This window comes from Amblyomma maculatum, chromosome 11, assembly GCF_055883805.1.
Source record: "Amblyomma maculatum isolate TAMU_Amacu chromosome 11, ASM5588380v1, whole genome shotgun sequence".
NCBI classification, from domain to species: Eukaryota; Metazoa; Arthropoda; class Arachnida; order Ixodida; family Ixodidae; genus Amblyomma; species Amblyomma maculatum.
The window spans coordinates 158013574-158039283 of NC_139354.1; the positions used below are offsets into that span (position 1 = coordinate 158013574).

Genomic DNA, 25710 nt, shown 5'->3' on the forward strand with positions numbered 1-25710 from the left:
TAATTCCTTAACGCCAGTGCTTTCAGGTGGTATGGTGCTTGGGCCTCTTCTTTTTTTGATACACATTAATGACCAGCCTAATAATATTTCTTCTCATATTCGCCTCTTCACTGATAACGTCGTTGTTTACCGAGCAATAACAAGTTCCGCTGACTCTCTCGCGTTACAAAGGGATCTTGTTCGTATACAGGACGGGTGTAACACTTGGCTCATGTATTTAAATGTCTCTAAAAATGTACACTTGCCAATTCACCACCGTCGTAACTACATTGCTCCCGATTACAGCATTAATAACACCCAGATTGCAAAAGCTGAATAAGTGATATACCTCGGTGTACATATTTCATGTGACCTAACATGAATACAGCATGCTCATCAGATAACAAATCCTGCTAACCGTGCTCTAGGTTATATATGAACTAACCTTTCCAGCCTATTAAACAACTTGCTTTCCAAACGTTTGTGCGTGCTAAACTAGAGTATGCTAATGCTATTTTTGACCCATACCAAAATAGCCTTACTAATACCCTCGAATCAGTTCCGAACAGAGAAACACGATTCATTTTGTGAAACTATTCCTATTATTCGAATATCTCAGCACTAAAAGCTCAATTAAACTTACCCTCTCTAGCCTCACGGCGTAGAAGTGCGCTTCTTAACCTTTTTCATAAATTTTTCCATTCTTTGCCATCTGATAACCCGTACATAAAAAGAGCCCACCAAATCTCCCGCTCCAGCCATATTAACGCAGTACCCCCCTCAGGCGCACACTATTCCTTTTCAGCAGTAATTGTTTTCTGCGCACAGCCCAGGACTGGAATGGCCTGCCCACCGAAGTCGCTACAGTCATCGACCCCAAAATATTCAAGCGGCTCATTGAAAACATCTCATTTTGATTTTTGTTAAACTTATTTGCCCTTTAACGCCCACTCCCTCACATAATGTTTCATCGGAGACCTTTGAGGAATAAATAAATAAATAAATAAATATATAAATAAAATATGAATAAAAATAAATAGTTAATAAATATGTCTTTTTTCACGCTGTGACCGCCATGCTGTAACGACGTCGGCAGCTGCGCTGTAATGTCACAGGGAGAAAAGCAGAAACTTTACTACCTGTAATCACAAAGCAAGAACCGAATCTGAGACCTTGATGTCATTCCTTTCCAGATGACTCAAGAGGTTCCGACGAACTGCTGCATATTAATCGAAGAATATTGCCCTACGCGAAATGCAATCGGACGTTTGTGGAGGACTGGCAAGCAAACTATTTTAACAGGTCCATGGTGTTTTGTACCTCCTCTGCTGGCAAAGATGCATGCACGGTGAGTATGACATGTCAGCGCATACTGCAACAGCCTGAGGAAAGGTACTGATGATTTTTCAGAGTTCATCAAGAACATTTAAAAATACTAGTTATGCGGTTTCAGAAGAGAAATCATAAAAGGTGGTTGTTCGATTCTTTTATCCACTATCTAAAATCAGATTTTAATGTCCGGTCACTGGAAAATATGTATCTGTAACTATTATGGTGCAGAATGAGGATTTGTTGAGGTAAAGACAACGTTACAAGAGGAAGAATACAATAAACATTATATCAAGAAATTATTCGAATATTTTGAGAAATTTTTTATTGCTACAGCGCGTTGAGGAGAAAAGTGTTGAAAATTGTGCGGCTCGTTGTAACATACACATGGAAAGCACCAAACAGTCAGCAAAACTTCGCGAATGACAAGAGAGTGTTTTTCAAATTTGTAAAATGGTGTAATAGAATCTAAGATCAAAAGCAAACCCATGCGTGACGTTGAATCTCAATTCACCACTAACGAATTTCAAGGAACTAAGCTACAGCGGCGTATGTCTGTATTTAGCTCTCGTGTAACCGGACCTGAAGAGTGTTCACTAGCGCCACTCTCGTCCATAGGGGTGGAAGTAATGAGCCATGTATTCAATGGAAACGTCACATTTATTTTAATATACAAATTATATATATATATATATATATATATATATATATATATATATATATATATATATATATATCGTAGGAGCCCTAAAAATACAGGAAACCATCTGATGTTTCTTTTAATACAATGTTTTTGGTAATAGTGCAATAAACTGGCCACTACAGCAGAAGTTGGGTGAAGAACGCGTGAAATTTGGTTCTGAACATAGACAGAACACAGGATGCAAAAGCGCATTATTCTTAAGAGAAACATAAGACATATATTTACCTCGAAGATGTTCCAAACTTTCTCTAATACATTACAACTTCACCATCCATACAGCTCTTACCTAAGGTGGTGATCGGATAAAGGTAGTTAAAAACTGGCTATCATTAAATACATGTGCAGTGATCATTAGGATAAGAAAATTTCCTTTTGTAGGGAAAACAGTCCAAAGAAAAGTTTGGTCTTCTCTCCTAAACTGATCCAGGAATAAGTACTGCTACCGTCGTCATCAGCTGGACTATATCCACTGCCGAGCGAAGACCTCTCCCATATTCCTCCAATTAACCCGGTCCTGTGGTAGCTGCTTCCACTTCATTCCTGCGAGCTTCTTACCCTCATCCGCCCACCTATCTTTCTGCCGCCCCCTGATACGCTTTCCTTCCCTTGGAATCCAGTTTGTTATCTTGCAACATAGCGCTAAACAGACAGGGACACAACGAGACATACGGGATGGGCACTAACTTACAACTGAACTTGTATTGCATGAAGAAAGGCAATATAAGCACTATTTAAACAATGAAGAGGACACATGAAATGATTGAACATACAAGGAAGCAATCAAACAATGTTATTGTCGAGAGACATTCACAGATTGGCAGAGAGAAATTTCATTTCCTTGTCAGATAAAAACACTGAGGTGGTGCTTACACACGTGTCTTCTTTTTGGGATAGTATATTGAATGCTTCTACGATTTCCCTGGTGAGCTGGTCTTTGTGGTGATCAATGACAGAAGAGCTTTTAAAATCAGGATAACAATCAAGACACTTTTTGTTTTACCATCTTTTTCTTTTTCATTGATGTAACTAGCCAGATGCCCTCTCACACCATTCCTGACATCATTGTTATGTTCCCGTAACCTATCATTGGTACCAGCTCACCAGGGAAATCGTAGAAGCGTTCAATATACTTTCCCAAAAAGAATATACGTGTGTAAGCACCGCCTCAGTGTTTTTATCTGACAAGGAAATGCAATTCCTCTCTGCCAATCTGTGAATGTCCCTCGACGATAACATTGTTTGATTGCTTCCTTGTATGTTCAGTCGTTTCATGTGTCCTCTTCATTGTTTAGATAATGCTTATATTGCCTTCATTCATGCAATAAAAGTTCAGTTGTAAGTTAGCGCCCTTCCCGTGTGTCTCGCTGTGTCCCTGTCTGTTTAGCGCTATGTTGCCAGAAAACCGTCACCAACTCGCCCAAGCTTCCATCCTGGTAAACTTTATTTCTTCTACAAAGTGCCCTTTTCCATGTATGTCTTTGCAACCGTGCACTATAGTCCCCTCATTGCCTTGGCTGCCTGCAAATCGAGAGTGCTTGAAGTCTATATTCGACACAAGATTCTACCGCCTGAACTGCAGTGGTGGTTTGGTGGGTATCAGCCATCCCAAGGACACGGTGTCAGGATATGCAGGATCATGACATCAGAATGGCAGGACATAACTCGCCTTCGCAAGAGCGCTCTGCTCCTGCGACTGCAAGCTGAGTGCGGCCTTTTCGGAGCACACAGGCCTTCCGGGAACACCTCCTCATCGCAGGAAGGTCCACTGAAGTCATCTGGCCACAATGCCGGCCGGCTCTGTGGTGTCTTCTCCATAAGAAGGCATCCATAGGGGTGAGCAACGTCTACTGCACAGACGGAATTTCCCTTCCTCGTGAAGTGACCAGTGTACTTGGACTAGGACCAAAGTTCGCCTTTCCGCCCAAGAAAACACCCCCAGAACTGGTCGCAATTGTTCAACACGCCTCCCGTCTTGCTCCCGACTCAGAGAAAGACAGATGCATTTCCGAGGGTATGGACGCTGTGAAGCGGTATGGGCATGCCAGATGTAATAGTATTGCTATTAGCCGCACAGTCTCCTATTTAAGAGAGAACTCGCTTTGCTTGTTGATGTCCGACAAAGAAGGAGGATTTGCCGTCATACCTAAAGCCACCTTCGACACCAAGGCCTCTTCGGCCATTAACTCGGTCTTTGACAAGAAAAGTGTCTCTACAGCATCTGTGAAAAAGAAAGCGATGCAGTTATGCTCCAAATTGAACTTATGTGGTCTTCAAAAGAGTATAGAAAAAAGTGAATATGTTTTTCGCAGCGAAAACTCATAAGGTTGATTGCCCCTTCGTTTAATTATATCCGAAAAAGGGTCATGGCAAAAATCGATATCGACCTTTCTCAAGAAGCAATAAGGATGCTTAATGTCGAGTACCCGTATCTAACAAAAAGTTCCTATGACGTAGTAAAACTTCTGAAAACTAGAACTGATGGGTTACTTGCCTTTTCTATTGACGTCAAAGATTTATATTATTCTATCCCCCATGACAAGTTACTTTTGTGCGTTGAACAGTGCATAGACCGTCATGGCTCCACACCCTTCCAAAACGCCTCAGGGGTGTCGGTGCAAGGGTTCCTTTAACTGCTTACAACGTACCTGTCCTCGACGTTTTGCTCCTGGGATGGAACCATACACCTTCAAAAAAAACCGGAGTTCCGATAGGTTCTTGCATCGCACCAATTTTAGGCGTTATCTTCCTGGCTTCAGTGGACACAGTTAGCTCAAATTCTAGGATTTCTCTATGGTTAAAATATTTCGGTATGTAGATGACTATTTGGTTTTGACGAATGTAACTCACCAGAACTTTCATGGGACTGCACAACAAATCTTAAAGTGCTTTTGCACGGCCCTATCTCCTTTAATCCTAACTCATGAGATGCCAGCAGATGTAACCATTCAGTTTCTGGACGTAAAGATACACCTACAGGCGCATCACACCTGCTGGTTCTATGAACCACGGTGCGAAAAACCGGTCCTTTTGTTCCATTCAGCTCATTATAAGATAGTGAAACGTGCCATCGCAAACCTCTGCTTTTCCAATGGACTCAAAACGTCTTATACACATTGTAAGGCATCTAGTTTTCTTAATCAGTGCAACAGGGTAAAGGAAGCAGGTTACCCGCCGTATCTTCTGGTATCTGTCGCTCAGACGTTGCTGAAGCATACCCTGTCTGAGTTCGGAAAGGCCGAACCTAGAGAGCCGACACCGGAAAACAAAGAGAGAGACCAACAAAAATTGACAGTTATTCCTTATTGCCACACACTTTCCCCATAATCTTAACAGGATAATGAGCCGTGTGCAAGTAGAGTTGGTTTTCTCCGCTCCAGACAAGTTAGCAATTCTATGTAATCGCGTGAGCCCTCGTCGTAATCAAGCCATAAGGTGTAAAAAGAAACACAAAGACCGATATGTCACATGTAAAAAGAATGTAATCTATTCTATACCACTAAAATGCGGCCGGAAATACATAGGGCAGACAGGCAGGTTGTCTCAATGATCGGTTACGGGAACTTAACAATGATGTCAGGAATGGTGTGAGAGGGCATCTGGCTGGTCACATCAATGAAAAAGAAAAAGATGGTAAAACAAAAAAGTGTCTTGATTGTTATCCTGATTTTAAAAGCTCTTCTGTCATTGATCGGCACAAAGACCAGCTCACCAGGGAAATCGTAGAAGCATTCAATATACTATCCCAAAAAGAAGATACGTGTGTAAGCACCGCCTCCGTGTTTTTATCTGACAAGGAAATGAAATTTCTCTCTGCCAATCTGTGAATGTCTCTCGACGATAACATTGTTTGATTGCTTCCTTGTATGTTCAATCGTTTCATGTGTCCTTTTCATTGTTTAAATAGTGCTTATATTGCCTTTCTTCATGCAATACAAGTTCAGTTGTAAGTTAGCGCCCGTCCCGTGTGTCTCGCTGTGTCCCTGTCTGTTTAGCGCTATGTTGAAAGAAAACCGTCAGCAACTCGCCCAAGCTTCCATCCTGGTAAACCAGTTTGTTACCCTAAGCGACCATCGGTTATCCTCTCTTCGCACTACATGTCCTGTCCACACCGATTTCTTCTTCTTGATTTCCACTAGAATGTCAGTAACTTGAGTTATTTCTCTGACCCACTCTGCAAGGTTCCTATCTCGTAACGTTACCCTACCATTTTTCGTTCCATAGATCTCTGAGTACGTTCTCAACTTAAGTACAACTCTCTTGGTTAGCCTCCATGTTTCAGCCTCATAGGTGAGTACAGGTAAGATGCAACTGTTGTATACTTTCCCCATGAGCGATACCGGTAGGCTGCTAGTGCTAAGCTGCTCTGCGAGTGCTTACCAAATGCCCTCCATCCCAGTCTTATTCTTCTTGTTATTTTATTTTCATGATCCGGATCTGCGGTTACTATCTGTCGTAACTAGACGTATTCGCTTACTACTTCCAGCGTTACCTAACGTAAACTGCTCCTCCTTCCCTAGGCTGTTGAGCGTTATCTTAGTCTTCTGCATAATCATTTGCATGCCTACCTTTCTGCTATTTCCATCTAGATTATCAATCACGCATTGCATTTGGTCCCCTAAATTACCTAGCTAGGCCATGTCATTAAAGAATCGCAGATTATTGAGGTAGTCTCCCTCTACCCTTATCCCTAATTGTTCCCATTACAAGTCTCTGCGTACGTCCTTTAAGCAAGCTCTGAATGGTACTGGAGAGATCGAGACTCCTTGCCCAACACCTTTCTGTATAGGGATTTTTTACTTCTTTTATTCAGAAATATGGTTGCTCTGCATCCACTGAATGTAGCCATTATGCAGCCCCTTCCAGTACTTCACATACGGCTCGCCAACACTCTGATTTGTGCCTGCATCACCGCCGAAGTTTCTACTTAGTCAAATGCTTTTTGTAATCAATCAGTGCTAATCTATAAGGGCTGGCTATATTCTAAGAATATTTCTGTACCCTTGTGGATGGTATGTGTATGGATATATTCGATTGTAGAGTACCCTTTTTGGAAAACCTGCCTCATCTTTTGCTTGACTGAAGTCTAAGGTTGCCTTGATTGAGCGAGAACTTTAGTAAGTACCCTCTACGTAAATGATAGTAAGATGATTAGCCGGTGAAATTTCAAATCGTTAGCTGCGTATACAGGGTGGCCAGTTTTCCTAGCGTGATTTCCCCCCCCCCCCCCTTCAACAAATCTGCGATTGCCAGATTCTCTCCAGCTGCTTTCCCCCCCCCCCCCCCCCCCTTCAACAAATCTGCGATTGCCAGATTCTCTCCAGCTGCTTTCCTCCTTTTCATAGTTTCTAAAGCCTTTATAACTTCTGCTTTCGTCTCTGGCGGAACGTTTGACTGTTGTTCCGTACTGCCAATCTCTATTGTCCTGACTACGTTGGCTACTGTAAAGATCGGTATAGAACTTCTCGTCTACATTGAATATCTTGTCCATAGTCGGGAAGACATTGTCTGCCTGGTCCCTTAGCGCATACATCTGATTTTTGCTAGAGCCCAATTTCTTCTTCGCCGCTTCAAAGCTTTCCCCGTTCTTTACAGTATGCTCCATTTTCTCAATGTTATACTTCCTTATATCGGCTAATTTGCGCTTATTGTTTAGCTTTGTTACCTCTGCCAGTTCTATCTGGTCCGTTGGGTTGGCAGCTTTCATACTTTGGCTTTTCTTAATCCAATATTTCGTCTCCTTAGAAAGCTTACCGGTATCCTCTCTACTATTCTGCAGCTTATTTCTACAGCGCGCTCAGTAATATCTGAAATTACTGCTCATTGCTTCTTGGCTAATGTTGTCATCTTTGGATACAGCTTAATATCTATTCTGGAGTGAGATACTGGAGTTTTCTGCCCTCACCCTTACCGCTAGTTCATTGATAGGCTAATGTTTGTAGGCTCAGTGGAAATCAAAAAGAAATGGGCATGGACATGATATGTAGTGCGAAGAGTGGATAAGCGATGGTTGCTTAGGGAGCAAACTGAATTCCAAGAAAAGCAACAAAGTTAAGGGTCGAATGTGGTCAAGAATTTGGCAGGGGACAATTGGATGCACCTCATGCAGAACTGGGGTACTTGGAGGAATATGGGAGAGGCCTCCGCCCTGCAGTGGGTATAGTCCGGCTGATGACGAGGAGGACAAATTGCATTTAAACATTGCGCGCAACGTTACAGATCTCTTAATCGTTTCTAGAAAAACTGACGACTTAAATACAACGCTTTCTGGGCTAGTAGTTGGCGCCACTTGAAAGGACTAACAAATTGCGTCGAACCACGCAGACCACATGACAGAAAGCAGACGCGTGTCGTCTTCTTCCTTTCATGTGGTCTGCATGGTTGGCGCCAATTTGATTAAAACAGATTCCACTGTTATCAAATAACGCGCATTGTGCTGAGGGTGTTGCACCTTTCCGATTACATCCTTGTTTTTAGCAAAAGTACGTTTTGGAAAGGAAAAATGCAGACTAAAATATGATATCTTGTGTCAGGTGAAAGCGAACACTAATTTTTTCTTCACGGCCGTAAACGCGTACGCGTACGGCGTAAAACCCGTGAAGCGTGGAAGGATGAATTCGCATTTTTCATCGAAGCATAATCGGTGCCAAATATTCTCCGAGTGCCGATGTAGTCTCGGTAAGACCGTTTGTGCTGTGTAGTTTTACAATAAATCACTACTTTCCCTTCACAAACACCAAAAAGATTCGATACGTGCACTTCAACGTCTACGCCTGAGGATCAGAAATGATGACTTTTTGTGGCGGGAACGTATCGGCAAATGTATTTTTCCCCATATCACGTGTTCTTCAATGTTTCCTCTCCGGTAGCCGGTATTGCTCTATTGGGCTCATTTTTGCCGCATTGGCGAGGAAAGCTGCGAGCACGTCGAATGAGCTGTTCAATCAGATACAACGATATCGCCTTGTTAGCGGCGAACCCTGCCCTTGTCTCGCGTCCTATAATCATCATCATCAGCATTTATTCCTTAAGGTCCTATTACGGACAATACATATGGGGGAGGGGGAGGAAAACGGCTTTAATAGTCATTAATTAACAGGTGAACAAAAAAAACGCAGATATTGAGTAAGAATAACCGACGGAGCAGAAACTGTTATGTTATTAAAACAACAGTGGCAAAAATATGAAGACACTAAACGGCCATAAAAACAATAATATATCGAAAAGAACTGGCAAATTGGCAAGACAGTGGAGAACTACGCAAGAACACATCATGATCCAACACTACAAGCAAGTAGGATTGCATCGAGAAGAGCGCGAGGAAAGGTGGCTCTTGCAGTTTGAAATGGTCAGTTAGTACGTGCCCAAATTCGGAAGGATTAGATTATATAATTCCTTCGGGAAGACTGTTCTATTCCTTATATGGGGATGGGCAGGAAAAAATTGTTGAAGGCGCTCGAAGATCTGTACAAACGCTAATGGCTAAAGCAGTTGAACAATCGGCGAGATGAGCGGAAAGGAGCGCGCAGTAACATTTCGCACAGGGCCTGAAAACTGAAGTATAATTTCTGAAAAAGACAAAGCATTGCTAGTTTCCCAGAAATAACGAAGAGTTCAGAACAGAGATACGATTTCAAGTTAGTAACGTTGAGCCGTGCTGTATATTGGGAAGTTTTGAAGCATGCAGAGCGGTTCAGGATAGCCTCGACTGGCTGGACGAAGTAAGCCTGATGGGGGCTCCATATTGCTGCGGCATATATATCTTAGAGCAGACGCAGGTTTAATAAGCTAGTTGTCTGATGGAAGGAGGGGATATAGCTATCTTCGAATGATGCAAAGTGGTCTGGAAGTGCTAGCAGAGAGTTTTAAGATGTGACCTACGCAAGGTACTGTTTTCGTTATTTCGACACCAATGTACATAAATGAGTTGGTTAGTGACAGAACGCTGGAGTGGAGTAAATACGAAAAAGAAGCAATTTAGCGTTTACGTGAAATATGCATCCATTTACATTTAGAAACGTATAACTGCGTAAGCCAGCTAGTCGGAGCACCATTTCTAGATTTTGTTTAGATCAGCTTGTAAAATTTCCAGATTGTTATTGTTGAAAATAGGCGATAAATGACGCAATCGACTACAAAGAATACATATTGCCATCTGGTTTTCCTATGTTCTTGCTGCGTCTGAAAGAAGAGGACACTGAAGTCGGCTCGCGCGTTGTGTTTGGAATGCTGCCTGTCCTACAGCTTAGCCCTGTCGTTCACGTCTTGCCCTGTTGGACATATTTTGGTGTCGGCGCAAGGTATCGATCCCAGTATATGTACCGCACTCCTCTGAACGCTCAGGATTGAAGTCCTGTGCCAGTCGACACTCCTGTGCACCGCGCTCGCCGGAGGAACCTAGGCCTACCACCTGAGCACGGGCCGTTGGAATTCACCACCGCAGCCGCCCCTCGACTTGTCATTGCAAGCTCCAACTTATAACACTCTACAGAACCCACGACTGCCTAAACCTTTCCACGGCAGTCAGAATGAAGACGTCGAAGACTGGCTCGTCCAGTTTGAACGGGTCGCCTCGTTTAATCAGTGGGACGACGCCGCGAAGCTCAGGAACGTCTTCTTCAGCCTGGAGGTACGAGCCCAATCTCCAAATGCTAATAGACGAAGAAGGGAAGTGTAGTTTTGGAAGTGATCATAACCGTATTTGTCAGCAATGGGGCCCTTGATGAAAAGAAAAATGGAACTTAGACAAAAAGTAAACGCAAAAGTAAACGACGATCAAATAGAGCAGATAGCAGCAGACATTGAGGAAGCACAAAGAAAAAAGCCGCATGGAAGACTGCGATTATGAACAGGTAGAACTACGCATAAGGAGAAAAATATATGAGGTTGAAGTAGCAAACCACTGGAGTGGAAAGAGGAAGCCACGGAGCTGGTGGAATAAGGAAATCACAGAAGCCATTGAACAAGAACGGACAGCTTCAAGGGAACACAGAGAGGCAAAGAAAGCACGGGTATCTGAGGAGGAAATCGACCAAAAAGGGGAATCATCTCTACAAAATAAACTTCATGTATCGGAGGCCTCGACCAAAGCAAAATAAAGCAGTCAACCGATCGCTTGATGGCTGACATACATGATGCCACTAGATGCCAATTCCGATCAAGCTGATTAATGAACTTGGTCCAAGAAGTAAGGAAACGCTGTTAAGAGCTTTGGAAACAGTCATAACGAATAAGCAAATTCCGGACAGCTGGCGGCAGAGTAAAATGAATTTGATTTATAAAGGGAAAGGAGAAAGGATGCACGTAAAATCCTACAGGCCGATTACCATAACATCTTGTATAAAAAGGTTGGCCATGCAGGCGGTGACATTAAACATGCAAGCATGGGTAGAAAGTAACAAGATACTCGGAGAACTTCAGAACGGCTTTAGATATGGTAGGCGCTTAGATGATAGCCTGTTCGTGCTTACCCAATGCATCGAAATATCTAGACTGGAAAATAGACCTTTGTATTTGGCCTTCCTGGACATAAACGGGGCGTACGACAACGTAAACAGGGAACTCCCGTGGAACATATTAAAAGAAGAAGGTATCGGTTACGAGGTACAGAGTTCCTACAGAAAATATGCCGGGATAACAAAGCAGAAATTACATGGTAAGGGATGAGGAGTACGGAAGCAGTCAAGGTATGCAAATCATTAAGACAAGGTTGTCCTCTATCACCGCTGCTGTTCATGCCTTATATGATAAATATAGAACGGAGGATACAAGAAAGTAACCTAGGTTTTAACCCGTTATATAGATTAGGCAGAACGGCGGTAGAGCAGCGCCTCTCCGGTTTAATGTATGCAGACGACATTGTGCTGCTAGCAGAACGTCATGAACAATAGCAAACTCTGGTTAAGTATTGCGGAGACGAAGCGGACGCTATAAGCTTCAGTTTTAGCAAAGTTAAACAGGGTCAGATGATTTTAAATGGCTCAACTGATTAGTGTCTTAAAATACAAGGCCATGAATGACCCAGAGTGGCCTAATATAAATATCTAGGGTATGGGTAAATGAAAGATTGGCATATATTGAAAAGCATGAACAATCACTTAAGGCAAAAAGGCGAAGAAATGCCGGGATAGTGAAGCATAGGGCATTCTGGGGATACAGCAGGTATAAGGTTTTGAGGGGTGTTTGGAAAGGAGTTATGTTGTCAGGGCTTACTTTCGGAAATGCGGTTTAGTGCCTAAAATCAGAGGTACAGTCTACATTAGAAATAAATCAGAGAGCTGTCGGACGATTAGCACTGGGTGCGCAAAACCTTAAATAAGGCGGTGCAGGGAGATACGGGCTGGTAATCTTTTGAAGTACGGGAAGCTCAGGGTAAAATATTATATGAGGAACGCCGTAGGAAATCGGACAGTAACAGACGGGCAGCTAAAGTATTAAATACATATGCCTAAAACTCGCTGACGCACAATGGAGGAAAATAAATAGGAAACTAACCAGTGACTATGCTGGTCACAAGGACGAAGAAATAAAGAGCATTAAGCAACAGGTCAAAAACGCAGAATGTAAAAATTAGGTAAATTTGATGGGAAAGAAATGGAGTGTGGAACTATACCGAAAGTGAAAAAGGCAGATCAGGAAGGAAGCTTTCTTTGAGAACTTAAGAGGCAGTGACCTACTTTTTGAAGCTAGATCAGGGGGTCTTAGAACACGCAGCTACAAAATAAAATTTAAGAAGGAAGATGACTCATGTGCAGTATGTGGTATATTTAGAGAAACAATTGACCATATTATACTCGAATGTAATGGCATCCATTCGGAAGTTGATGCAGGCGCAGTCACTCTTCCTCAAGCTCTGGGGTTTAGAGATACCAGTGGCCGGGTGAATAAACCTGCGGTGGAAGCTAGTAAAAAACGATTGGAAGATTGGTGGCTTAAAAGCAGAAAAGTGACAATGTTAGTAATGTAGAAATAAAAAAATTACCGACGATTACGTTACTTCCTAATGCGAAATTTGAGCGCAGGAAATAAGCTGTTTCACTTTTTCGATAGATTGAGGCAAAGAAATCGAGCAACACATGTATGCGCTATCACAGAATTTTTTCGTCTCGCTCATGGCTCAGAAAGAACTGGCAGATAATTTTGCAGTGGCGAACGGCAGCGGCAATTTCGGCTCGGGCGGTGCACATATACAGATCCGCCGCCACCGATCTGGCTGTCTGATTGCCACCGCACAGGGGCTGCATTGGAGGAGGAGCGAAGAAAGGAATTAAGTTCGAGCGGGCGCTTTCACAACCGGAGACTCGCAGGAAGAGGGGGGAGGGGGCGGCGTGTACACCCAGCGGCAAACGATGGGGGCAGAAGCGCGCGCAGCAAGCGGACAACGCGATAAAGGGAGGAGGGAAGAGATAGCAGACTGATGCTGACGCCGATAGTGAGTCAACCCCAGCTGCGGAGTTGGTTTCAGGGTCAACGCCGCCGATGCCGACGCAAACAATATGATACCCTCGCTTCCACAGCGCCAAGAACCAGGTCTAGCCGTGGGAAGGTGGTCACGTATTCGTCGACGTGCCGGGGCCTACGTGAAATAACTGGCGCGTCGGCAACTGAAGAGCACCCTATCCGCCACACAGGAACAGGGGGGGGGGGGAACCTCCCCTCCTCTTTCTGCATGGCGGCGACGGTGTTCTATGCAGTCACGTTATCTTGACTCTCTAGCGGCGTCAGCGGCATCCAGCGGTATCAGTCGGTCGCTGCTAGCGCTGGGGGGATGAAAGGGGGGCGGAGCTGGTTACGAGGCCGACGCCGACGCGAAACCCAGGAACGGACGCCAAAGAGCTGCGCTCTAAAACACAATAAATAGAATGATGGTATGGTTGACGAATCTAAAATAAAGTAAGATAGGGGGAAAAATGAGCATGATAGCAACTGCTACCACCCAGTTTCAAAAAAGGGACGCTCCTATATTCCATCTATCCATCCATCCAGAATCGCGAATGCGCCCTAACATCGTGGCGCGAGTTCTGCTGCAGCATCCTGGACACCTACACCAGCTCGGATCGCCGAGAATGAGCGGAAAGGGCTTCGCACTCTCGCATGCAGATGCCGAACGAGACTCTATGTACGTGGAGGACATGACCAGGCTGTTCCGACGATCTGACCCGGCCATGCCCGAAGAGAAAAAGGTGCACCATCTCATGCGCGGCGTTAAGGAGCAACTGTTCGCTGCCCTCGTGCACAATCCGCCGACCATGGTTGCCGAGTTTCTTAAGGCGGTAATCACGATGGAAAGGATGCACCAGCAGCTGTCTACGACCTACGACAGGCCGGTACTCGCCGATTCGATCACAAAGCCGCTTTTGGCCTTCGGGGCTACTCCTGACCTTCTCCACGACATCATCCGCTCCATTTTGCGCGAAGAGCTTCAGATTCTTTTCGGTGCCCCCAGCCGACGGTCGGCTCTGCCGCTAGTATCGTCCGAAAATAGCTTCAGCAAGCATTTCGGCCTTCGGTACCGTCTGCTGACCCGTAATCCTTGTCCAGTCTTGTCGGCGAACGTATGCCAACGTCTTGCGACGTCCTCCGACTGATTCCACACAATTACTCCCACCCGACCAAGGCTCACTATTCCGCCCACCCCGAGCCGTAAATCCACAACTGCCGACGACCCCAGCGAAAGGCAGACCTGTGGCGTGCCCCATATCGGCAGCGCCTGTGCTTTCACTGCTGAGAATAGTTGACATGTATCGGCAGTGCTTATATCGACAACTCGGGCTGTAGGATTTCCCCATCGACACGCGTCGTCCTCCATTAGGCCAACGACCCCGATATATTGAGGACTACGTAGCCCATTAGTGCAAGGCGCCAACTTTTCAGCGACAGTCATGATCTCCGTCTCTACGCCGACTATTCTCGCAGCCCGGCTCCTCCTGCATGGCGCGGCGACGGTCGCCGAGTCCGCGTCGAGAAAACTAAAGAGAGTGACCTCCGCGGGCGAGGCCGCTTCAAATCGATGCGACGAAGACCCCCGACAACGTGACTTGTGAGCGACCTCGACTTGATGGCCCCGACGATAGTTCGTACACATGATAGATTCTCGCTGGATATACCCGTGGTCCTCGACAGCTATACGGCTAGCGCATTGGTAGACACTGGCGCTGATTTTTTAATTTTAAGCGGGAAGATAGCGGCGCTTTTTAAAAAAGTAATGACGCCACGGTCTGGCACGCAGATTCGCACCGCTGGCGGGCATGGCTTAACTCCAGCGGTCAGTGCACGGCGAGAGTCCAAATTCGAAACTCCAAGTTGTCAGCTGCCTTGTGATATCTGACTGCTCCCGCGACTGTATCCTTGGTGAAGATTTTCTCCAGGAGTATGGGGCCATTATCGATCTCCGGAAGCGTACCGTAACCTTTTCTACCGAGAAAGCTGATGACACCTTCGGAACGCCAATGTCGCGCCCTTCTTTGAATTTCTACCGAAAGCGTTTCTATTCCGCCACGTTCCAGTGTTTTTGTGATTATTAATTGCGAGCAATTTCGTGACGGAACGGCGGTCGCTGAGGGCAACCAGTCCCCTTTGCTCCCACCTGGCATCACCTCGGCGCAGAGCCTCACCAAACTCCGCAGCGGCCGATCTGAGCTCCTGGTGACTATACGAATGAACCCCGTCATCTTTTCCGCGCTACTGCAATCGCATTCGCCGACTCCTTAGCGGACGGTTTTTGAATGTTTTACGTTCGGAGCGGTTGAAAATGTGCGCTGATCCCTTGATCGTCTTGATAGTAGTACAGATCTCACGGAAACAAAGTAGCGCGAACGGCGTTCTCTCCTGCTAGAATACAGCACTTGTTTCGCGACCTCATTGAGAATTCGGCAAACGCCTCTTCTGAAACACCAGATAATTACGCCCGACGATGCCCGCCCTATACGCCAGCAGTCGTATTGAATCTCAACGATGGAACGTGAATTGATTCAGACGCGGGTTTAGGAGATGCCTCGTGATAGTGTCATCCAACGCTCCAGCAGTCCGTGGTCGTCCCTTGTCGTGCTGGTAAAGAAAAAGAATGGCAACCTTCGCTTCTGTTTTGACTATCAAAAGTTGAACGATATTACTAAAAAAGACGTCTACCCGCGGCTCCGTATCGACGATTGGCTCGACAAGCTTCGTCGCGCCCAGTACTTCCTCTCCATTGACTTGAAGAGCGGGTACTGGCAGATTGAGGTCGATGAGCGGGACCGCGAAAAAACAGCTTTTGCCACCCCGAGTTTAAAGTGCTGCCAGTAGGACACCTTACCCCGCCTCCGTTATCTATTCTGTCCATGTGCTGATTTTTGTTTTCGCTTGCATTGCCCATCGCTCGCGCTCAGTCTCTGATTTCGTTCTTTAAGAGGGGGAGTAATGCCACCTGGTGTTCCTGTAGGAACGCTTCCTGTTCCTACAGCTTACCCCTGTCGTTCACGTCTAGCTCTGTTGTGCGAGGCAATATTGTAACGAAAGAACTATAGCACAACCAAGACGAATACAAGAAAAGATTGCACAGGACTAGCGCTAATGATTGCGAACAGAAGCGGAGCAAGAACTGAACCCTGGGGTACTCCAGAGATAGCTTCAGTAGATTGAGATGCGTGTCTGGTGAAGGTGGTGAACTGTGAAAGGTAGTTAAAAAGAGCATATCTAGGATAAGATTAGAGGGTCGAGTGACAGGCATGCAATTCACTCGCAAGATACAGGATATACAGGTTATACGGAATATGCAAGATAAAGGATATTCTAGAAGAGTTTACATGAGAGGGGTCAGACCAAGCTCCGGTTTTAAAAATTGGCACAACTTAATTTTCAGTCATTCGATGTTTTACTCGTGTCGATAGACTGGGTGAAGATGAGCTGCAGGATTTCGTTTGTAATCTATTTCGTTCCTTTAAGATTTTTCGGAGGATTTTTATCTGAACCGGATGATACAGATGGCTTGAGACTGTTGTCGTGACGCTGGGGCTAAGTCGACCCGGCCTTCACTTGGTAGCGTGCAGAGACTCCGGGTTCATGAAGGATTGAATCTTCGAAGTTGGTAAAACATATACAAGCAGGTTTATTGGCACTTTGAGAAAACTTATTTAAATGATTGTTTACATGAAAAAGAAGGGTATATTAACAAAATGGCAAGCGTAAAGAGTTCATAGCGAGAAGCGTCTGGATGAGCCGTTTACCCAGGGCTCAGAGCCTTTTTTTCGTGCTCAGCAATGTCCTTAAAACCCCCTATGTCCAGCCCCTCTCTGAAGATGCTGACCAACCAGTTCCAGGGCACGCCCCTCAGATATCGGCATCCAATCGAACACATCACTGCACTGATGGTCTGATTCACTGCCTGGTCCGGCATTGTTTCGTTGGGCGTGGTCACTTGTTGGCGGGAAGAGCTTGGGAACGGCGAGGAGGTACATTTCTATTCTTCAGCAAAGATTCGATATGCTGGTTCCGGTAAGTGGATTTCCTTCTCAGAAACCCAAGTGCACGTGCGCGCCGCATACTGCTCTCAGCATTGTCCCTTTCCAGCAATTGCAAATCTTTCCTGCATTCCCGGGAAATCCTCTAATGGCCGTAATCACCTTGCTCCTTTCTTGTCCTGTACGTCAGCGGACGTGTCACTCTGTCGTCTCCTTTGGACAGAAGGCATTCCTTACTGGACGATAGCGCTTCTCGACGGGAAGGGTGAACAATTGAACGAAACCACTTCCGGCTATTTCCCGCAGGGGGACATTTCTTTGTATTTTTCTAGACGTTCCTTTGACAGGGCCAATTTGGCATTTGCAGGGTCTCCACAAAGCAAAACAGGCTTACACAAAAGGATTCATGGAAACAGGCTCACTTAGCGCCCTTTGCACCAGCAGCCCATATCCTCAGCACATATCCATGCCCACAGGCGAACAATAGAGCGCGCCAGTGCGAACGATGCAAGGTCATAACAGCCTGCTCCCCCGCCAGAAGAGTCACGGAGGGCAGCAGTCGCAGCTGCTGCATGAAGAGACGACTTAATGGCCTGCACATGAATGCTTGAAGCTCGCTGTTGCTTGTCGCGTTGTCTTGATTGTCGTAGGCCAAATTGCTTGAGCTGTCTCTGAAACTCAACCACATGTCTAAGCAAGCACTCGGCTCCCGTCTGAAGAGACCAGGTGAAAAGAAAACTGCCATTGTTGTCCGAGAAAAGCCCACACTCAAGACGCTCAGGACCCACGTATGCCTAGAAAACCAAACGTGCTGCTTTACATAGTCACACATATACAAGCGCACGAAAAAAAAAAAAACCTGATTATCAATTTGGATACATGGTGAGGAACACCTCGGACCGCTTAGAAACAGCGGCTAAGCGCGTCCGCATTCCCATTTAACTTCCCCTTTTTGTATCTTATTTCAAAATTGTACTGCTGTAAAATCAAGCTTCAGTTCCGATCGATACACAGCACGAATATCATACTTTTGCTTCAGTTCCGATCGATACACAGCACGAATATCATACTTTTCAAGCCCTAAGTGTAGCGAGCGAGGCTCCAGTGGAATCTTTAAGGGAGTACAGCCGTTCCGTAACGACTTCGAAGGGTCGGCCGTACACATAAGGGCGGAAGTTCCCTTTTGTTCAAAGTATATATGGCTAGGTACTCCCCAGTAAGTCAGTAGTTTAGCTCCAGCTTCGTTAAGGTGCAGCTCGCGTAGGATGCGACATAGTTAACATACCCAGGTTTACGTTGCGCTAGTATCGCACCAATACCTGTGCCGCTGACATCAGCGTGGATCTCAGTGGGTGCAGCAGGGTCAAAATACCACAATATGCGTTGGGAGGTAAGCAGTCGGTGCAGTCTGCTGAACGCTTCGTCGCATAGAGAAGACCATCCAGAGAGGTTGTTGCGTCCACGAAGGAAGGTTATCAAGAGTGATCGTTGAAGCAAAATTGCGGATGAAGCGTCGGAAATCAGAGCCGAGGTCGATGATACTTCAGAGTTCCTACATAATGGATGGTTTTGGGAGAAAAGTGACAGCACTAAGTTTAGCTGGGTCGGAAACCGCAGTGTCATTAGAAATGACATGGCCCGAAATGGTTAACTGGCATGCAGCAAAGTGACATTTCCTTAAATTTAGTTGGAGGCTAGCAGCAGTAATGCATTCGTAGAGATGTTTTAATCGAGCGAGACACGTCGGAAAATTCGGCAAGAAAACAACAATGTCGTTAGTTAGCACAAGCAGGTCTTTCATTTGAGGCGGAGCAATATGATGTCCATGTGCTCGAACGTGGCAGACGCATTACTCAGTCCGAGCGGCATGATGTTAAATTCGTACAGTCCGTCTGACGTCAGAAATGCGGTCTTGGCACGTTCAGCATCGCACAGCGGAACTTGCCCCCTGAACGGAAACCTAACCGGAGGTCTAAAGATGGGAAAATTTCGGCGCCTTGCGGTCAGTCAAGGGCGTCGTCCATTCGAGGCAAGGCATAGACGTCCTTACAGGTGATTTTTTTCAAGCGCCGATAGTCAATGAAAAAGCGGATAGAGCCGTATTGTTCCTTATAAGAACTACGTGGGAGGCCGCCGGACGGTGTGAAGATTGAATGACGCCCCGCTGACGCATGTCGGCCACTTGGTCGTCGATGATTTTACTTTCGGTTGCGGAAACGCGATAAGGTCGATGGAGGAGGGGCGAATGGATACCGGTGTCGACCCAGTGGGTAACAACCGATGTGCGGCCTAAACTATGGGGTAAAAAAAGGGGAACGGAACTGTTCAAGCAATGCAAGGTGTTGGGTCCGGTGAGTCGGTGCGAGCTTATTGTCACTAGAGCTGGCGAAGATATCTACCGAAGATGGATTAGCTGAAGTAGCAGTAAGCGCAGCGAACGGTATGTGGCAAGGCTTATAATCGCAGTTGTCGCATTCCAGCATCGAGGCATAAGGCTGGATGTGTCCCAGACGTTCGCCAAGAAGTAAATAGAGCGGACAATTGAATGGATTGATGACGGCCGCGTGGCGCTGCAGCCAGCCTAAGCAGTAGGCACGGCAAAAGGCAATAATAGACAGTTGCAATGCGTGAAGCCGTCGGAAGGCATGAACATGGCAGGTCGGTTGGAGAGTAGAATAAAATAGACAGAAGAACGGTAGTACATGGCAGCATTGAAACGTCGTCAGCCACAGTAGGTTCGGTGCACGTAGTAGGGGTGCCGGTCATCATGGCATAACAGAGATAAAACAGCGCTACGTCAGCATGAGTACAGTCAATAACAGCCTGATGTTAGGATAGAAAGTCCCAGCCCAAGTAGACGTCGCGAGAACATGATGAAAGGACGATGAATTCAATGATGCAGAGAGCGCCCTGCATACGAACTCTCGCTTACAGGCGGCCTCAGGGTAGATGAGTGGCAATTGGCGGCACTAAGCGAATAGCCATATAGCGTCATAGTTCCTGACACAGCCCAAAAGACGCGGACGTTAGAAGGGGACACAAACAAAATACACACGCAGCCGTGAGAATGGGACACAAACAAAATACACACGGGCAGCGCCTATGTGTTTTTAAGTTTTTGCCCCCCTTCTAACGTCCGCGCCTGTTGCGCTGTATCAAGAAATATGGAACAACAACTCGCTCATGCGTCCTAATTAGCCTCGCAGCAGCGTCGTCCCTTTGCACATGTGGCGGCACAATGTTTCGTTTAACAAGGCCACAGCATCATCGGTGTCAACTAGGGCAAGAACATCGATGTCCTCTACGCAAACATTTATCAAATTCGGCTGCGAAAACGAGGGTTTAGATCTTTCATCAAAAACACAGTTGTTGCCACAGGAACTGCGGTCACTAGATTTTCTGCGGCCGGGTAGAACGTCAGTGCATGGGGGACACTGAGAGATGACGCGGATGGAGAGCGGCGACGAATCGATGGATGGTATTCGGAGTCGAGGAACTTGAAAGTCGGGGTTCGGGTAAAACGCAGGCGAAACTCGTAAGTAAAAAATTTAGCGCAAAAATAGAACACAAAGCACAACGAAGAACACATAAGACGGTTGACGAGCGCTATCAAACGCTCGTAAAAAGTCTTGTGTTCTTCTTTGCCCTCTGTGTTATGTTTTTGCGCTAAATGTTTTACCTAATGGATCACCAACTTGCCCATCAATATGCTCTCAACTGCATTTCTAGTACAGCGGGACCATCTTTTTGCGTGTCTCCGCCTTCTAATTCCCTTATTGATCTTCTTGTGCAAATCGTAAACGCAACAAGTCCAGCGCTCATCAAACGTCTTATGTGTTCTTCTTTGTCTTTTGAGTCCTGTTTTTGCGCTAAATGTCTTACTTAATTGATCACCAACTAGCCCGGTAACATGTTCTCCTAAACTCGTAAGCGTATGCTCGGGCGTCGGCTTCGTCAAAAGAGGTCATGACGCGGAGGGAGGCAGCAGTGACGCATCCCGTGTTCAGTGATGCCACAGGCGTAGGAAATCGGCAAGTTGTCTGGTGTTCGCCATGGTTGGAAACGTCAGGGCGCGGCCGAACAGCAGGAGCGGGACTGACTCCGCCGAACCACCTCCAAATAGTGGCGGTGGTTGTCGGGTTAGTTCAGCGTAAGTAAGCGACGAAACAACAGGATGCGCAGCAACAGGATACGCAGTAACAGGAAGCGCTGCGACGGTATGCACTGCAACGGTAGGCCGGTGACAAACTGACGGCATAGCCTCAGAAACTTGGTCGCGGATGATGTGTTGAAGTGTCGCTACCAGATTTGATGGCGGTGTCGGAACAGAGGGAAGCAGCGACAGCTGCTGAGCGACTTCCTCACGGAAAAACTGCTGGATATGAATCATGGGAGATCTGTTGACTGCTATCGTCACGTCGACGTTGTTAGGAGTCTCGGCCTGTGCGGAGAGCGACCAAGAGAAGACTCGCCATCAACGCAGCTGGTCATAATTCTGGCACAGGTTGACAATCTCACTGGCGAAGGTTGGGCTCGTGGCTACAAGCATGTGAAAGGCGCGTCCTGGATGTCCTTGAGCACATGCTTGATGTAGTCAACCTCTGTCTGATGCACTGACGGGTTTCGACGTTTTCGATACAACTGGTGAAGTTTCACCAACCTGCTGGGAGTGAGAGCAAATACACTGCTCAGTGCAACATTTGAGCTCGACCGGATGCCCGAAAATACCAATAAAGGCAATCTTGAAAGAGGAACATGTGAGGAAGTACGATTCCTGGTTTTTGAACCAGAGTTTCATGCTATCGTCAAACTGGTTGTGAGCGCTCATCCGGTGGTAGGAGGACAACCAGTCCTCCCCATCATGGTCGTCCATGCCACTGAAATGGCAGCATCCTGTTGTCGAAGCGCGCCGTGGCTGGTTTCGCGTAGCGGTGAAGAAGCGGCTGTTGGATGGCGTCAGATGGCATCGTGGTACCAATTTTACGACTGCGTAGCTCCAGGATCAGTCCTCACACACTCCACCAAGATTATAACGAGCTTGATTGAAGGCCGAGCTCGCTATCTAGGGCTAGGTCATGAGAACCACTAGCGCTGTTGCTTCAACGGTGCACCGTCGACTTCAGACAATAAATAAAGCTTCTGGCATACTACATCAATCGAATTATGCCGTCAAGGTCTACATAAAGCAGCGGCATTGCTTGTGCGCGTATTGCTTACGTGACCCCACTTATGTGCTGTAGGCGACGCAGCCGAACTGCGTGCTTAACTATGCAGCTCTCCTGCGGTAGTACTTTGAAATTCTCACCTCTCAAATGGTCTTCCCTGCCTTCTTTCATGTCGTCGCAGTCCATGTAGCTAACCGTTTTGGCAGGACCAGAGCGCAGGCGACGAAATGTGTGCGGAGATGTTTTTGTACACGTGTGGACAATAGAGTGCGCGTGCCCTCATCCGCGATCGGACAACGACCAATGCGCTTTCGTCTGTTTTCTCAACCGGCGAGCATGATGGATAAGAGGGCGCAGAGGGAACGTGGACAAAGAGGATACAGCAAGACAAACTTCTCTGTGTCCACGTTCCGTCTGCGCCCTCTTATCCACCGTGAAAAGCTTTCAACTAGCCCAACTTTCCTTTCTGCTGAAGCGGTGAGCCCTATCCTCCCTCCATTGTCCCTGTAGCCATACAAATTGGGTTTAGATGGTGCCAAAACGCGGTAGCAAGTATGTTCCGTCGTGTTTCTTATGTTTAAAAAAGCCTTGTTTGCAGTCAGTGGCAGACATAAGAGTGGTGACAAGGAACCAGATCCGAGCCCGGACTTAAGCTATATCTGTGGAACATCTTGGCTGCGCTTGGGCTTGCCGCACAGATGCCGCCATTCAACGGCTTTTCTTTGGCTTCTGTATGAAGGAGAGAGCACAGAGTAGAAACCATTCGCTGATGCTATACGGGGAGGTACGGTACGCAAACCGTGGGCAAACCAACAATGCCATATGCCGTTGCCTACGACAGCATCAAAGCTGCACTGCCGGTGATCCACCACCGGTGATCCGAGCTTGCTTCCAAAGACGAGACAAGTTGGAGGAGACCTCTAAGTGCCTCCTTTCCGGCATTTAAGAGATTGAAACGCTGCCAAACGAGCACAGCAGCCACCAAACAAACAGCCGGAGAAACGTCATCTTTATCATCTGTTATTCCCGCTATGCTACCATTGGACGTGATACTTCGTGACCAATCCGTGTGCTGAATTCGTGACCCCTTACAACAGCGTCTGTTCGCGGTAAAGAACCACGCGTTCTAGAAAGGTTAAGTTGACCACCGAGACAGCGAACCAGACAAGCCATCTACGCAACCATAGCCTCAACACGAAGGCAAGCTTTAAAAAGCTTACGAATTTGCAACCTTTTTGGCGCTACCTCATGCAGCAAGTCTATGGTGGGCCCGCGCTCGGATTTGTCAATATGGCCGCCTAAAATCTCATCCGGTCGAGCTCGGCTGCCTATGTAAGGGAATGACAAAGGCTTAGAACAGCCCATCTTTGGCAACGGGCCTTGGACCAAAAAGCATGACCCACGTGGCTAACATACCGCCAAGGTAAATCAGGCATGGGCCATGGCTTACCAATAATGAAAGGCGCAACCACGGCCGCAGTGTGGTCACATCAGGGTACACCCATGCCTGGCCCGGGGTGTACTCGTTCACGGCCAGTGGTTTATCCGTGCAACGTATGCAGTTCTTTTGGGCATGAAAATTGCTGCTGCGGCGGCATTTCTGCATATATAGTTTTTGTTTGAAGCGGGCTCTAGCTTTGTTGCTTTGACAATCCATAATGGCGACGATCTTCGAGTAGGCGAAAAGCAATTCGTATTCAAACAGCTTAAAATAAGGGCTCCACAGCAACAAATGTCGATATAGAAAGCATTTTTTTTGTGCAGCGGTGGCGTAGCTGTAGAATATCAACAAATGTCGATATAATAAGCATTTTGTTTGTGCAGCGGTGGCGTAGCTGTAGTATATCCGCCTCGCATGTAAGAGGACGGGGGTTTGAATTCCGGTGCCGCGCAATTCTCCACCGGAAAAAAACAACAAAATCCATGTGTCGATGAAATTGCGTAAACAGGTTTGGGGTGCAACCTGAAGCCGGGGAACACCTCCTGCAACGCATTCCCTCTCCAGGAGTTGGCCACCTTGGTGCTATAATTGGCCGCAACCTCAAATGATAATTAGTCCCATAAAACCCCGGCCCTCAGTCACCAGCGGCTGCGGAACAAGTGACCACGGTGGCGGTGAGACTTGCGACGCAACAGAGGGTGCTAAGAATTGCTGGCTTCGCTGGACAGGCCGCCATTGAAAACTGACCCTGGAAACATTAACGCTAGAACCCTGGCTAGTGAAGCTAGTTAAACAGTGCTGTTAGAGGAACTAGAGGGTATGAAATGGGATGTCATAGGGCTTAGTGAGGTTAGGAGGCCGAATGAGGCATATGCTGTACTGAAGGATGGGCATGAACTATCATCATCTTCATCAGCCTGACTATACCCACTGCAGGGCGAAGGCCTCTCCCATGTTTCTCCACCTAACCCGGTTCTGAGCTAGCTGCATCGACTTGACCCCTGCGAACTTCTTAATCTTATCCGCCCACGTAGCTTTCTGCCGCCCCCTGCTGCGCTTTCCTTCTCTTGGAATCCAGTTTGTTATTCTCAGCGACCATCGGTTATCCTCTCTTCGCACTACATGTCCTGCCCATGTCCATTTCTTCTTCATTTCTACTAGAATGTCGGTAACTTGAATTATTTCTCTGACCCACTCTGCACGCTTTTTATCTCTTAATGTTACCCCTACCATTTTTCGTTCCATAGTCATAATCTGCGAGTGCTTGCCAAATGCGCTCCATCCCAATCTTATTCTTCTTGTTATTTCTTTTTCATGGTCCGGATCTGCGGTTACCATCTGTCCTAAGTAGACATATTCGCCTACTACTTCCAGTATTTCGCTACCTAATGTAAACTGCTGTTCCTTCCCGAGGCTGTTGAACATTACCTTAGTCTTCTGCATATTGATTTTCAAGCCTACCTTTCTACTTTTTCTGTCTAGGTCATCAATCATTATTTGCAGTTCATCCCCCGAGTTGCTTAGCAAGGCAATGTCATCAGCAAATCGCAGATTACTGAGATATTCTCCATCTACCCTTATCCCTAACTGCTCCCATTCCAAGTCTCTGAATACTTCCTCTAAACAAGCTGTGAATAGTACTGGGGAGATCGTGTCTCC

General features: G+C 46.5%; 1 pseudogene across 1 annotated transcript in view; it reads left to right on the plus strand.

The window, feature by feature from the left end:
* Window positions 1-25710, plus strand: part of LOC146175265 (trypsin-1-like) — a 78512-nt pseudogene that overhangs the window by 41277 nt on the left and 11525 nt on the right. The window contains exon 5 of the transcript XR_014702174.1: window positions 1173-1327. The product of XR_014702174.1 is annotated as a trypsin-1-like (transcript). The remainder of the gene's footprint in view (window positions 1-1172; window positions 1328-25710) is intronic.